The sequence below is a fragment of the Gymnogyps californianus genome, unplaced genomic scaffold (assembly GCF_018139145.2).
Source record: "Gymnogyps californianus isolate 813 unplaced genomic scaffold, ASM1813914v2 HiC_scaffold_107, whole genome shotgun sequence".
Classification (NCBI taxonomy): domain Eukaryota; kingdom Metazoa; phylum Chordata; class Aves; order Accipitriformes; family Cathartidae; genus Gymnogyps; species Gymnogyps californianus.
Genome location: NW_026113988.1, coordinates 166293 through 179307, shown reverse-complemented (window position 1 = coordinate 179307; position 13015 = coordinate 166293). Strand labels below are relative to the sequence as shown.

The 13015-nt window shown below is 52.5% G+C and overlaps 4 long non-coding RNA genes across 6 annotated transcripts; all 4 read right to left on the bottom strand.

Moving 5' to 3' along the window:
• Window positions 1-38: 38 nt before the first annotated feature.
• LOC127027927 (uncharacterized) lies at window positions 39-1820 on the bottom strand. Its single transcript, XR_007767861.1, has 3 exons — window positions 573-1820; window positions 425-487; window positions 39-333 (listed from the first exon to the last, which is right to left on the bottom strand). It is a non-coding gene; the product is annotated as an uncharacterized LOC127027927 (long non-coding RNA).
• A 92-nt stretch (window positions 1821-1912) lies between these two features.
• LOC127027925 (uncharacterized) lies at window positions 1913-4129 on the bottom strand. 3 transcript variants are annotated; one of them, XR_007767858.1, is made up of 6 exons: window positions 4049-4129; window positions 3876-3928; window positions 3572-3783; window positions 3447-3487; window positions 3312-3358; window positions 1913-3206 (listed from the first exon to the last, which is right to left on the bottom strand). It is a non-coding gene; the product is annotated as an uncharacterized LOC127027925 (long non-coding RNA). The 3 variants fall into 3 exon arrangements; XR_007767857.1 differs by having other exon boundaries at window positions 3447-3627; window positions 3721-3783; XR_007767856.1 differs by having other exon boundaries at window positions 3447-3783.
• A 1054-nt stretch (window positions 4130-5183) lies between these two features.
• LOC127027929 (uncharacterized) lies at window positions 5184-6125 on the bottom strand. Its single transcript, XR_007767866.1, has 5 exons — window positions 6081-6125; window positions 5922-5985; window positions 5650-5830; window positions 5510-5563; window positions 5184-5402 (listed from the first exon to the last, which is right to left on the bottom strand). It is a non-coding gene; the product is annotated as an uncharacterized LOC127027929 (long non-coding RNA).
• A 4881-nt stretch (window positions 6126-11006) lies between these two features.
• On the bottom strand, window positions 11007-12607 carry LOC127027931 (uncharacterized). The gene is made up of 4 exons (XR_007767868.1): window positions 12552-12607; window positions 11858-11979; window positions 11370-11711; window positions 11007-11089 (listed from the first exon to the last, which is right to left on the bottom strand). It is a non-coding gene; the product is annotated as an uncharacterized LOC127027931 (long non-coding RNA).
• Window positions 12608-13015: the final 408 nt, after the last annotated feature.

Sequence of the window (13015 nt, the reverse complement as noted above, 5' to 3'; positions counted from 1 at the left end):
CACGCCGCTCCCAAAAAAATCAGTTGTTGCGGCCAGCATCTCCCGTGGAAGCCGGAAAACCGGAGAGATAAAGCGCCCGTCGTAATCGGAAGCGATAACCCGCTCTGCGGTTCCCGCCCTGCCGCTCCTCTCTCCTCCGCCGACTCGCCTCAAATCCTCAGCCGTTTGAGGAAAGCCTTCACAGCACCGGCAAAACCAAAGACAAACGCTCGGCCGAGTTACCGTGAGCTCCTCGGAAATTTGAGCCGGAGCGGACCGCTTAACGAGTCTCTCGCCTTTTCTCCAACCGCTTGCGGCTGTGCAGCTTCGCCCCTCTGCAAAGGAGCACGGCCCCTGCCAAAAAAAAAAGAGAAAAAAGTACATGCTGACATATCGCCCAAATCCTCCGCCCGCTCACGGCGCTTCCTCTCTCCCGCTCCTTTACCTCGGCCGCTCAGAGTCAGATTCTTCGGTCCTCTGTGCCGAGCCCGGCCCGCCCTCTGTAAATCTGAAACAACAAAGTATGATTTTAGCTACGTCAATAATACAACACCACAAAAAAGCGCTACTTCAGCACACCGGTCATCGCTCACCTTGCCAAAGTCCGCTCCGGTGCGGATATCCCGCTTCATACATCGATTTGCATCTAGAAAAGCATAAACTGAAAAAGCATAAGCCAGTCAGAACCGCCGACAGTTGTGCCGATCCTCCGACATCGGACGCCGGCCCGCCTTCACCCGGCGCTCCGCTCGCCTCTTCCGTCGTCCTTCGGCACGCGGCTCGTCGCTCCGCGTCGGAAAAACCCGAACAAACCGTGTAAAGCGAGTCACCCGGATGCTGACCGATAGCTTGGCGAGACAAAAGGTCCGTCTTCTTTTTGCGTGTGCCTTCTAACTACACCCGGGAAAAAAAAAAAAAAAAGGAAAAACCAAACCCCAGATATTGAGCCCCACATATACAAGCTAAGGCACATTCAAGATTCAACCCGCTCGACCGCCGCACAAACTGCCGCTCCCAGAAGGCCAGAGTCTGACCTCCGGCACCTGCAAAACACAATGAAAATAACTCTGTGGCAGCTGTCTACAGCTACTTGCCCAGAGATGAACCGTACGGTCTTTGTCAAAACAATTTGAGCAGATCAACATATTATCACAACACCGTGCCTTGCTACACCGCATTGCTACACCCCTGGGCAGGGCAGCTCCGACCCCGACGCAGACCGACACCGCACACAGACGCCACAAATAACGTGACCGTGAGACACGAGACGACCGCGAGCGAGACGACCGACTACCGTAGGGAAGATGTGGCCGACAGAGAAGCCCTACGGTGCCACGATGGCGCAGATGCTTTATAGCGGCCTCGAGAAAGAGAGGCGACCGCTGCGGCCTGCGAGAGAAAGCTACCGTCAAAACCAGAATGATGGATGCGTAAGAAGCCAGGCTTTAAGACCTAAGACCGTTAAGAACATGGGAATGAAACCCCAGAAGACAACTCTGTACAAACAGAAGTCTCAAGAGCGGAGCCGCAAGCGCCACCTAGCTCGCCACCTCGAGAGATGACCGCTCAAAAACATCTACGGCGCGACGCATGCCAGACCGATCCACGCTTTAAGCTATAAGCGCGAGACAAGAAGGCTCGATGGGTGCGATGCCGATGAGGCGATGCGCTCGGGACTCTCGGGAAGACTACCGAGGTCCCTGCCGATCAAAGAGCTACAAAGATATTAAGACCCGATAAAGGTATGGTATAAGACACAGAAGACAGACTACACAAACAACACAGCAACACAGACACAGGCTGGAACTGCCCTGCCCACACTAGTCTCATGCTGAAAAGTTCCTGGACGGCCCTCTCCCCTACGCTAACTTCAAAACCCCTCCCTGCAGTTCCCGGCCTCGTCCCCTCCCCGCAGGGCCCCCTCCCCATCGCTGCTCCCTCAACTTAGCTTTCAGAGGACCGGGGGTCTGAATCCATCCTCGACAAAAAAGACACATCGGCTAGCCGGCCTGTTCCTGCAGTTGCCAAGCTCTTCATCATCTGCAATAAAACCAAAAGACAAAACACTGCTGACAGTCAGCATTGCACTGGTCAACACCGACCTCTTCCACAACACCTCCCTCCTCAAAAGGGCCATAGCATTCCCCTTACCCTCATCGTAGCTTCTGGCTACGAAGATACTGAGACACACCAACGTAGGATTGGGCTTGAGAAGTCACCGGCCCCGTGATCCTCCTTGCTACTACCCAGCTCACCTCAAATGCTCATCCAATTCCAATACAGACACTTTTTGCTATTCCACCTACCCCTGACTCCGCACCCCTGGGCAGAGCAGCTCCACGCCAAACACACACACACACACACACACACTGACCGACGCTACGCAGAACGCTACAAACAATGCGATTCAAAGACGAGAGAAAACTCTCAGCAAGAAGAACAACTCCCAGACCGGAGATGCTGTCAGGCAAGGAGATCCGCAAGGCCGCAACGGTGAGGCAGGGAGGCTCTACGGCAACCCCAGAAAAAGAGTCTAACGTGACGGCCCGTTACAAGAAGTTGCTGTCAAAACGAAGATGATGGATGCGCAAGCAGCCTGGCTTCAAGACCTAAGAATGTGAGGACGCAGGGAAGAAGCCCCGGTCCATGAAAACGGATGGCTAGAGAACAGAGCTGCTGACACAGCCTAGAACAAGAGAGCAAAAGAGGACCAACCGGAAGCTGCCAAGAAACAAGACCGATCCACACTTTACATTTGTTACGCAAGAAAAGCGGCGCCTGATTGGCACTATGCCGATGAGTACGGGCATTCGAGACCCTAGGGATGGCACCCGAGGCGCATGCCGTGCTCCTTGAGCGAGAAGAGGACATCAAGACCTGAGGAAGGTCTAAGACACAGAAGACAGACTACACAAACAACACAGCAACACAGACACAGGCTGGAACTGCCCTGCCCGGCACACGCTAGCATCGTACCGAGAAGTAACCTGCTTCCTTTAGCTGCCCAAAAGGAACTGTTCCTGGACAGCCCTCTCCCCTACGCTAACTTCAAAACCCCTCCCTGCAGTTCCTGACCTCGCCCCCTCCCCACGGGGCCCGCTCCCCATCCCTGCTCCCTCAACTTAGCTGTCAGAGGGCCGGGGGTCTGAATCCATCCTCGACAAAAAAGCCACACCCGTATCAGCTAACTGGGAGGTTCCTACAGTCACCATGTTCCTCTTCTTCATCTGCAATAAAAAACCAAATAGTGCCAGCAGTAAGCATCACATCGATCAATGCCAGCCTCTTCCACAACACCCCCCTTCTCGAATGCGCCGTGGCATTCTGCTCACCTGCTCGTTCCAGAGTTGTACGCTGCAGCCATCATCGCTTGTGGCACCTAAGAGACCGAGAAAAAAAAAGCGTTACTGTTGCGCTTGGGAGAAGTCACCGGCCCCGCGCTCCTCCTCACTCCTACCCCAGCTCACCTCAACTGCACGTCCAATTCCAAAGGCAGCCCGCACGGTGCCTGAAAAACCAGAGAGAAACGTGTAACTGAGCTGCCATACAGTAGTGTGCTACTAGACGCCAACCCGGCCCACAACCGCCTCACCTTCTCAGACCGGTCACCGGCACACGGCTTCGCCCCTCTGAGGCTGCGTACGGCACCTGAAAAAAAGAAAAAAAAGAAAGATGCACATGCTGAGATACTGCCTGAAACCACAGCCTGGCCGCAGCAATTCCTCTTACCCTCTCCTATACCTGGGCCGCTCGCCCGCCTGGCCTCCGTCGCTTTGGGCTGGCACGTTGACGCTCAGGTACCACCTGTGAAACACAAACAAATGATGCTTACAACTTCACCAACACTATGACACCTGAAAAATAACCGCTACTTCAGCCCACTAGACATTGCTCACCTTGCCCGAGTCAGCTCCGGTGCCGATATCCTGCTTTGTTCATCGCTTCGCACCTTCCAAAAAAAAAAAAAAAACAAACCCCCCCCCCACACACACAACAACAGACCACGCACCATAATGTAGTCATATAGCCACCAGTCCCACCTTCCCTCCAACACCACACGCCAATCTACCTTCTCACGGCGCTCAACTCTCCTCCGTTGCTCTTTGGTGCGTCTCTTGTCCCTCTGCATCTGAAAAAAAAAAAAAAAATTATTAAACAAGTCACCCAGATGCCGATCAGTAGCTTAACCATTCCAGAGGTCTTGTTTCTATTTAGGAATACCATCTAGAGTCCAGCTACAGCTTGCCATTAAAAAAAAAAAAAAAAAAAAAAAAAAAAAATCAAAAAACCAGACCAAACTTTAAGCCCCACACATACCAGCCTTCACCCCTGTGAGATTCAATCTGCTTCCCTACTGCTGAACAGCCCCTCCCAGAAGGCTCCAATCGTCTCCATAAAACGCTACTGAAATGACCGTTCGCACAGTCTGCCGACAGCTACTCCATCCGAGATGACTGTACAACCGTCGCCTAAATGGTCGAGGCATATCAACATATTAACCGTAGACTCTTTTCGCTATTCCACCTACCCCTGACTCCACACCCCTGGGCAGGGCAGCTCCGCGCCAAACACGCACGGACCGACACTACGCAGAACGCTACAAACAATGCGATTCAAAGACGAGAGAAAACTCTCGGCGAGAAGAATGACTCCCAGACAGGAGACTCTGTCGGGCACGAAGACCTACAGGGGCGCAACAGCGAGGCGAGGAGACTCTACGGCAGCCCCAGAAAAAGAGTTGAACATAACGGCCCGTTAAAAGAAGTTACTGGCAAAACAGAGATGACGGATGCGCAAGCAGCCTGGCTTCAAGACCTAAGAACGTGAGGATGCAGAGAAGTCGTCCCGGTCCGTGACAAGGGATGGCTAGAGAACAGAGCTGCTGACACAGCCCGGAACGCCGCCGCAAAGAGGGGACCGACCGGAAGCTTCCAAAGACGATCCGCGCTTTAAGCTCACAACGCAAGAAAAGCAACACCCGATTGGCACTATGCCGATGAGTACGGGCATTCGAGACCCTAAGGATGGCACCCGAGGCGCATGCTGCGCTCCTTGAGCGCAAAAAGCGATGACGACATCGAGACCCAAGAAAGGTCTAAGACACAGAAGACAGACTACACAAACACACCAAGACAGACACAGGCTGGAACTGCCCTGCCCGGCACACGCTAGCATCGTACCAAGAAGTAACTTGCTTCCTTTAGCTGCCCAAAAGGAACTGTTCCTGGACAGCCCTCTCCCCTACGCTAACTTCAAAACCCCTCCCTGCAGTTCCCAACCTCGTCCCCTCCCCACGGGGCCCGCTCCCCATCCCTGCTCCCTCAACTTAGCTGTCAGAGGGCCGGGGGTCTGAATCCATCCTCGACAAAAGCCACATCAGCAAACCAACATATTCCTCCAGTTGCCAGGCTCCTCTTCATCACCTGCCAAAAAAAAACCCCACCAGTGCCAGCAGTAAGCATCGTGTCGGTCGACACAGACCTCTTCCACAACGCCCTCCTCCTCAAAAGCAACGTGGCCTTCCGCTCACCTGCTCCGCAGGAATTCCAGTCTCGGACGCTGCGGCCGTCATCGCTTGTGGCACCTAAGACACCACAAGACAGAAAGCTACCGTTGCGCTTGTGAGAAGTCACCGGCCCCGTGCTCCTCCTCGCCGCTACCCCAGCTCACCTCAAATGCTCATCCAATTCCAAAGGCAGCCTGCAGGGCACCTGCAAAACCAAAGAGAAATGCTTAACCGAGTGGCCATGTAACACTTTGCTATTAGACACCGACCCGGCCGACAACAGCCTCACCTTCTCGGACCGCTCGTCGGCATGCGGCTTTGCCCCTCCGAGCCTCCTTGCGGCATCTGAAAAAAACACCAAAGCAAAAGGCACATGCTGAGATACTGCACGAAACCACGGCCTGACCGCACCGATTCCCATCTCCCGCTCCTTTACCTCGGCCGCTCGCCGGCCCTGCCTCTGCTGTTTACAGGTTGCCACGTCGAGGCTCGGGTACCACCTATAAGAGACAGACAACAAGGGATGCTTCTAACTTCACCAACACTACGACACCCGAAAAATAACTGCTCCTTCAGCCCACTAGACAGGGCTCACCTTGCCCGAGTCAGCTCCGGTGCCTATGTCCTGCTTCACGCCTTCAAAATAAAAAACTCAAAACCTGTAAGCTAGTCATCTAGCCACCGGTCGCATCTTCCCTCCAACGACACTCACCGACCCACCTTCTCACGTCGCTCCGCTCACCTCTTCCGTCGCTCTCTGGTGCGTATCTTGTCCCTCTGCATCTGAAAAAAATTATTATTAAACAAGTCACCTGGATGCTGAATGATAGCTTAACCATTCCAGAGGTCTTGATGCCATTCAGGAATACCATCTGGCATCCAACAGCAGCCTGCCAATAAAAAAAAAAATCTGGTCATGCCCCGGGTCTCTGCATAGCGCTACAGGAATACTCTCCTCGCCTGCTGCCTATCTGGCTCTTTGCTCTGAAATGGACTGTACGCTCTTTGCCTACAAAGTCTAGGCTTATCAACATGTTAGCCTTAGAATCTTGTTGTTACTCTTTTGCTGGCTACCACCGCTATGCCCGCAGGCAGAGCGGCTCCAACCCAGACACAAACGTGCAGAGACCAACGCTGCACACAAACCAGACAAATGGCATGACCCAGACACATAAAAAAAGCTCTCAAAGCATGACTCTGGGACAAGAGACATCATCGGGCGAGAAGACCAAGGGGCCCATGAGGAAGACTCTATGGCAGCCCGAGAAGAGTCGAGCACTGTGGCCCGTTACAAAAAGATATGGCTGCAACGGGGATGAGGCATGTGCAGGGAGCCTAAGAATGTAGGCATGCACCTAAGAACGTAGGGATGCAGGGAAGAAGTCCCAGAAAAGGTATCCGCGAAAACGGACCGCTCAAGATCAGAGCTGCTGACGCAGCCCGGAACGATGCCGCAAAGAGAGGACCGACCGGAAACTTCTCAGAAGCAAGACCTAGCCACGCTTTAAGCTTGTAACGCAAGAAAAGAAGCACCCGATTGGCACTATGCCGATGAGTACGGGCATTCGAGACCCTAGGGATGGCACCCGAGGCGCATGCTGTGCTCCTCGAGTGCAAAGAGCAACGAGGACATCGAGACCCAAGAAAGGTCTAAGACACAGAAGACAGACTACACAAACACACCGAGACAGACACAGGCTGGAACTGCCCTGCCCGGCACACGCTAGCATCGTACCGAGAAGTAACCTGCTTCCTTTAGCTGCCCAAAAGGGACTGTTCCTGGACAGCCCTCTCCCCTACGCTAACTTCAAAACCCCTCCCTGCAGTTCCCGACCTCGTCCCCTCCCCACGGGCCCGCTCCCCATCCCTGCTCCCTCAACTTAGCTTTCAGAGGGCCGGGGGTCTGAATCCATCCTCGACAAAAAAGCCACACCCGTATCAGCTAACTGGGAGGTTCCTACAGTCACCATGTTCCTCTTTGTCATCTGCAATAAAAAACCAAATAGTGCCAGCAGTAAGCATCACATCGATCAATGCCAACCTCTACCACAACACCCCCCTCCTCAAATGTGCCGTGGCATTCCGCTCACCTGCTCGTTCCAGAGTCGTACGCTGCGGCCGTCATCGCTTGTGGCACCTAAGATACCGAGAAAAAAAGAGTTACTGTTGCGCTTGGGAGAAGTCACCGGCCCCGCGCTCCTCCTCGCTGCTACCCCAGCTCACCACAACTGCACGTCCAATTCCAAAGGCAGCCCGCACAGTGCCTGAAAAACCAAAAGGTAAATGCTTAACCAAGCTGCCATATAATACTTTGCTATTAGACGCTGACCCGGCCCACAACCGCCTCACCTTCTCAGACCGGTCACCGGCACACGGCTTCGCCCCTCTGAGGCTGCTTGCTGCACCTGAAAAAAAAAAAACGAAGAAAAATGCACATGCTGAGATACTGCCTGAAACCAAAGCCTGGCCACAGCAATTCCTCTTACCCTCTCCTATACCTGGGCCGCTCGCCCGCCTGGCCTCCGTCACTTTGGGCTGCCATGTTGAGGCTCAGGTCCCACCTGTGAAACACAAACAAACGATGCTTACAACTTCACCAACACTATGACACCTGAAAAATAACCGCTACTTCAGCCCACTAGACATTGCTCACCTTGCCCGAGTCAGCTCCAGTGCCGATATCTTGTTTTGCTCATCGCTTCGCACCTTCAAAAAAAAAAAAAAAAACCACACAACAACAGACCATGCACCATAATGTAGTCATATAGCCACCAGTCCCATCTTCCCTCCAACACCACACGCCGACCTACCTTCTCACACCGCTCGGCTCGCCTCCATCGCTCTTTGGTGCGTATCTTATCCCTCTGCATCTGAAAAAAATTATTATTAAACAAGTCACCCAGATGCTGATCAATAGCTTAACAATTCCACAGGTCTTGTTTCTATTTAGGAATACCATCTAGAGTCCAGCTACAGCTTGCCATTAAAAAAATAAAAAAAACCAGACCAAACTAAGCCCCACACATACAAGCCTTCACACCTTTGAGATTCAATCTGCTTCCCTACCGCTGAACAGCCCCTCCCAGAAGGCTCCAATCATCTCCATAAAACGCTACTGAAATGACTGTCCACACAGTCTGCCGACAGCTACTCGATCCGAGATGACTGTACAACCGCTGCTTAAATGGTCTAGGCATATCAACATATTAACCGTAGACTCTTTTCGCTATTCCACCTACCCCTGACTCCACACCCCTGGGCAGAGCAGCTCCGAGCCAAACACACACACACACACTGACCGACACTACGCAGAACGCTACAAACAATGCGATTCAAAGACGAGAGAAAACTCTCGGCGAGAAGAATGACTCCCAGACAGGAGACTCTGTCGGGCACGAAGACCTACAGGGGTGCAACAGCGAGGTGAGGGGACTCTACGGCAGCCCCAGAAAAAGAGTTGAACATAATGGCCCATTAAAAGAAGTTACTGGCAAAACAGAGATGATGGATGCGCAAGCAGCCTGGCTTCAAGACCTAAGAACGTAAGGATGCAGAGAAGTCGTCCCAGTCTGTGACGATGGATGGCTAGAGAACAGAGCTGCTGACACAGCCCGGAACGCCGCAAAGAGAGGACCGACCGGAAACTTCCAAAGACGATCCGCGCTTTAAGCTTGTAACGCGAGAAAAGAAGCACCCGATTGGCACTACGCTGATGAGTACGGGCATTCGAGACCTGAGGGATGGCACCCGAGGCGCATGCCGTGCTCCTTGAGCACAAAGAGCAACAAGGACATCGAGACCTAAGAAAGGTCTAAGACACAGAAGACAGACTACACAAACACACCAAGACAGACACAGGCTGGAACTGCCCTGCCCGGCACACGCTAGCATCGTACCGAGAAGTAACCTGCTTCCTTTAGCTGCCCAAAGGGGACTATTCCTGGACAGCCTTCTCCCCTACGCTAACCTCAAAACCCCTCCCTGCAGTTCCCAACCTCGTCCCCTCCCCACGGGGCCCGCTCCCCATCCCTGCTCCCTCAACTTAGCTGTCAGAGGGCCAGGGGTCTGAATCCATCCTCAACAAAAACCACATCAGCGAACCAGGATATTCCTGCAGTTGCCAGATTCTTCTTTGTCACCTGCAAAAAAAAAAAAAAAAAAAACCACCAGTGCCAGCAGTAAGCATCGTGTCGGTCGACACAGACCTCTTCCACAACGCCCTCCTCCTCAAAAGCAATGTGGCCTTCTGCTCACCTGCTCCGCAGGAATTCCAGTCTCGGATGCAGCGGCCATCATCGCTTGTGGCACCTAAGATACCAAAAGACAGAAAGCTACCGTTGCGCTTGTGAGAAGTGACCGGCCCCATGCTCCTCCTCTCTGCTACCCCAGCTCACCTCAAATGCTCATCCAATTCCAAAGGCTGCCCGCAGGGCACCTGCAAGACCAAAGAGAAATGCTTAACCGAGTTGCCATATAATACTTTGCTATTAGACACCGACCCGGCCAACAACCGCCTCACCTTCTCGGACCGCTCATCAGCATGCGGCTTCGCCCCTCTGAGCCTCTTGCAGCATCTGAAAAAAACTAAAGCAAAAGACACATGCTGAGTGTCCTGGTTTCGGCTGGGACAGAGTGAACTCTCTTAGTAGCTGCTACAGTGTGTGTTTTGGATTTAGTGTGAGAATACTGTTGATAACGCCCTGATGTTTTAGTTGTTGCTAAGTAGCGCTTATCTTAAGCCAAGGACTTTTCAGTTTCCCATGCTCTGCCAGCAAGCAGGTGTGCAAGAAGCTGGGAGGGAGCATAGCCGGGGCAGCTGACCCGAACTAGCCAAAGGGGTATTCCATAGCATGGAACGTCACACCCAGTATATAAACAGGGGGGAGCTGGCCGGGAGGCGCGATCCCGGCTCTGGCATCGGTCAGCAGGTGGTGAGCAATTGCATTGTGCATCACTGGGTTCTTTTTTCCTTCCCCCCCCCTCCTTTTTTTGTTATATTCCTTTTCATTATTATTATTATTATTATTGTTAGTATTATATTTTACTTTAGTTATTAAGCTGTTCTTATCTCAACCCATGAGTTCTGCCTTCTTTCCCTCCCCATCCCACCAGGAGCAAGTTGGGGGGGATGACAGGGAGTGAGGGAGTGGCTGTGTGGTCCTTGGCTGCTGACTGGGGTTAAACCACGACACTGAGATATTGCCCAAAACCACGGCCTGTCCGCACTGATTCCCATCTCCCACTCCTTTACCTTGGCCGCTCGCCTGCACCGCCTCTGCTGTTTACAGGTTGCCACGTCGAGGCTCGGGTATCACCTGTAAAACACAAACGGCAAGGGATGCTTCTAACTTCACCAACGCTACAACACCTGAAAAATAACTGCTCCTTCAGCCCACCAGACATGGCTCACCTTGCCCGAATCAGCTCTGGTGCCGATATCCCACTTTGCACCTTCAAAATACAAAAAGTAACCCAAAACCTAGAAGCTAGTCATAAGCCACTAGTCGCATCTTCCCTCCAACACTACTCACCGCCTCACCTTCTTACAGCGCTCCGCTCACGTCTCCTCTGTTGCCCTTTGGCACACAGCTCGTCCCGCTGCATCTGCAAAAACAATATCGAACATGTCACCCGGCTGCTGATCAACAGCTTAACAATTCCAGCGGTCTTGTTTCCATTTAGGAATACCATCTAGATTCCAACAACAGCCCGCCATTAAAAACACAAAAGTAGTTCGCATTATGCTGACGAGTGGAGGCACACAAGACCCTCGGTATAGCTACCGATGTGCTGGCCTAACACAAAAACAACCATGGGAACATCAAGACCTGAATAACATATGGTATGGCACACAGAAAACAAGCAACACAAACTACCTCCTTACCTACAAAGCCCCTAAGGGAATTACAGTGGCAGTTGGCCAATGGAAAAACCACAATGGCGTGACATGGTGACTCAAAGATCTAAAATGGACACCTTACAACTACAGAAACTGGTGCCAAAAACAATAGGTAAACAAGAACAAGAGAACGTAACTGCCATGACTGACACTAGAGGAAACCTCAGTGGACACTTCAGGAAAAAGGCAAAACTGGAATAACAGAAAAAGCTTGCGTGCCCGGGACTGCGATAAAAGATGACCCCTGGCTGCAGACTGTTAGGAGCACAAATAATACACATCCTCTTCTCCAAAACATTCCAGGGAAGACAATGACACAAACCTGCACTGGAAAGAAGTGCCTAGTCAGGGACTCTAAGTAACAATGACTGTGACATCCGGATGGACGCACAAATTAAGTCAGGGAATGAAGTAAGTAAAAGGCACAGAGAAGCAGAGACCTCAGAGTTCTGGGGGGGTATATTTTTATATACCTAATGCTTTAGGGGATGAGACTCATCTGACATTCAGCCCTGCATATTGAGATGCAGAGGCCCAGATGGTTTACGCCGCATCTCCCGTGACCTTGTCGTACCTCCCGTCAGCTGTGGGGAAACTAAAACAGAACAGACCTCATCAACATCCAAATCCAACTGCAAAACCCATCTGAGAAAGGCTGATGAACGCTCCTCCCTTTCCCAGCCATCCCCAGTCTCAAAACTTTACAAACCCCTTCTCCTCTCCTGAACTGTCCGGGAAGGAACCCCACTGCTTCCTGACAGCTCCTGCCCTGTATTTGCACCCCTGAACCCCCCCGCATTGGTCACTCCTCAGGAGCTGTTCTTGTGAGCCACACCCTGCATTCTGCAGCCACCTCCTATCTTACACCTTCCCACAGACTCTGGGCTCTGCTACAGGCCCACAACAGAAGTAAACTCCTGATGCTTAGAATCTACAAGGGGCCTGCCACAAGCTGCAAAGGTTCTACGGACAACACAGTTCTCTGTGGGCGATTGGGAAAGGTGATGAGCCATCCCATACCCTGAAAGACACTATACCTTATGTCCCTGACACTTTCTTGAAAAATGCCACAGCTTCATATACAGATGCAGACAAGATGCACACCCTAACCCCTGCCAGATAACCTCACCATCAGCCCTGTTAAGAGAGATGATATCAGCAACTTACACAGCATACAGCAAAAAAACCCAGACACCTCTACTTCTCTAAATGCCAACAAACATCTACCCAAACAGCTTAGACAACTCAAAACCTGCCATCAACTGAAGGAACAGCAGAGCACCGACACCCCAGAAACCCAGCAACAGAATGAGCTCCCTGATGAGCGGCTGTGGCTCATATACCCCGGGCCCCACCCACCACCCTTCCCACAATCCCCTGGGAAAGGGGCGGGGCCAACCACCAGAAGACATAAAGGCAGCCAGAGAGAGCAGCAGGGAGTTTTCTCAGCTGCCTTCAGTCAATGGCTCCCACAGGGAAAGTGCGCAGCCCTGAGAAAGCTGTTGCTGAGCCAGCAACCGTGCCATGGAAGCGCTTTCCTCAGGCACCAGCAACCGTGGGGCTCCGGGCTTCTCTAGCCACCTGCACGGTAGCGAATGAAGTCTACCATCTTCTCCTGGCTCGGAGAGCTC